At 46.5% G+C, this 2,500-nt stretch overlaps 1 protein-coding gene across 1 annotated transcript in view; it reads left to right on the plus strand.

Annotated features, from left to right (window-relative positions):
• Positions 1–2,500, plus strand: part of LOC311053789 (AP-2 complex subunit alpha-2) — a 50,661-nt gene that overhangs the window by 32,284 nt on the left and 15,877 nt on the right. The window lies entirely within an intron of this gene.

The following is a 2,500-nucleotide window of genomic DNA, read 5'->3' on the forward strand; positions in this document are numbered from 1 at the left end:
ACAGTATAATCAATAGAATAATAATGCCTCACACACAGCTTCTCTCGCCCGCTGCACATCTTTTCTGTTTCCTGCAGCCTTCTCTCCATCTTCACCTCCGCCTCTCCTCCTCTCTTCCCTTCTTCTTCTTTCTCTCTCTCCTCCGGTCCTCCCTGTCATCCTTCCGTTTTACCCGTCTGTTCCTGTGACTCCTCCCTCCCTTCCTCCTGTGACTCCTCCTCCTCCTCCCGGGGTCAGTCCTCTCCCTCATTGGTGGAGGACCTCCTCGCCCCCGTCCCCCTCCCTACCAACAGGCCCCGCCCTGTCTCCTCCTATGGCTCCTCCCACCTGCCGGCCCCCCTCGCTCCTCGCCACGCCCCCATCATGCTCTCTGCTCCCGCCATGGTACAGTGAACGCATGCTGTGTGTGTAGTGTGTGTAGTGTGTGTGTGTGCGTGTGTGTGTGCGTGTGTGTGTGTGTGTGTGTGTGTGTGTGTGTGTGTGTGTGTGTGTGTGTGTGTGTGTGTGTGTGTGTGTGTGTGTGTGTGTGGGAAAACAACGTTCATTTCAGTGAACGAACGATTTCGTTCACGGCAATGATTCGTTCAAATGATTTGTTCATTTGTTCAAATGAATTGTTCAAATGATGTGTTCAAATGATTTGTTCATTTGTTCAAATGATTTGTTCATTTGTTCAAATGAATTGTTCAAATGATGTGTTCAAATGATTTGTTCATTTGTTCAAATGATTTGTTCATTTGTTCAAATGAATTGTTCAAATGATGTGTTCAAATGATTTGTTCATTTGTTCAAATGATTTGTTCATTTGTTCAAATGATTTGTTCATTTGTTCTAATGATGTGTTCAAATGATGTGTTCAAATGATTTGTTCATTTGTTCAAATGAATTGTTCAAATGATTCGTTCAAATGATTTGTGTCTAGTCCACCTTGGACCAGGAACACCACCTAGTCCAAGTTGGTGTTCCAACACCACCTTGGACTAGGTGGTGTTGGAACACCACCTAGTCTAAGGTGGTGTTCCAACACCACCTTGGACTAGGTGGTGTTGGAACACCACCTAGTCTAAGGTGGTGTTCCAACACCACCTTAGACTAGGTGGTGTTGGTCCTGTTGGACCTAGTGGATGCATGCTGTGTGTGTGTGTGTGGTTTGCTATCTATTGCATCTACTGACAAGAGTTTCATAGAATCAAGGACGGGTGAAGCCCATAGACCAGGGTTCCCCAATTACTTTTCCCCAAGGGCCAAATTAGGGGGGGTCCCCAGTTCAAATATGATTATTCTGGGGGGGTCCCCATTTCAACTATGATTATTTTGGGAGGTTCTGGACTGAAAGGCTTGTGAAATAGGACACCCCAACGTCATCAAACCAACCCAGAAGAAGCATCTTCCGGATCTACTTTTTTGGCTGAATCTTCACAGACGTGTCAGACTGTAGCGTCTTGTAAAGTATAATTCAGGGTTAAGTGGTTATTCAGAGAAAGGAAAGAGCAGACTTTTGTGAATCCCATCGAGAAAGTGTTAACTCAGGACCATAGCTGAGTGGTTAGTGAACCCGCCTAGGGAGCCAGAGGCCCTGGTTGCCGCAGGTTCGATTCCCGGCCAGGACAGCATATGTGTCGATGAAATGAAATTTGTCCCTGAGCAAGACTCTTAACCCCTAATTGCTCACAGGTTCTCATTGGAAACAAGACCGCAAGGACTTTCATGAACGACCTGTTAAAAGGAATTATCCTTATCCTTACCAGGTTATGTTGTCTACGCATTCAGCCTGATCGCCAGAGAATGAGTATACATTACACGGATCCAGTGCATGTCATTCCGTGCATAGTCGCCTAGAAACCCCCAAATTCCGTGCATATGTACGGTGAGTCCCACGGAGGGCGTAACCAGTCGCAACCCGGAAAAACCCGGAAGTAGAGCAGTCCCCACAACAAAATTTACGACAACATTTTCGCAACGTTCGGGACGGCAACTCGCTCGCTTTAGCTCGCTCGGTGGACAATTCCCTTGAGACTGCGCGCCTCCGAAATGGTTTAGTCACAATGGGGGAAATGCGAGGCGGCTATGCACGGAATTTGTGGTTTTCCAGTTGTCTATGCACGGAGTTTGAAAAACGTTCAATGAGAACGTTTCCTCTGGCGATCGGGTTGACTCATTAGACTCATCTGTCTCCCAGCCTGCCTCTCCTCAGCCTGAGTTCAGAGTGTGGATGAATGTAGAATTGTGTGCATACAGATGTGAGGAGACTTCATTTAATTGACTATATTTAAACATATATATTTTATTCTAAAAGAAAACATCTTTTCCCTCACACTCATGCCAGTGTGCCAGTGACCAGCCTCCCCTGTGCCAATGTTGGCACCGTGCCTAAGGCTGCCCGCATCTTATTTTCCTGTTCTCTCCTGTTTTCGCCTGTTCTCTCCTGTTTCCTCCTGTTTTCTATTGTTATCTCCTGTTCTCTCCGGTTCTCTCCTGTTTTCTATATTATCTCCTATTC

The sequence above is a fragment of the Gymnoscopelus microlampas genome, assembly GCF_963454915.1.
Source record: "Gymnoscopelus microlampas genome assembly, chromosome: 1".
NCBI lineage: Eukaryota > Metazoa > Chordata > Actinopteri > Myctophiformes > Myctophidae > Gymnoscopelus > Gymnoscopelus microlampas.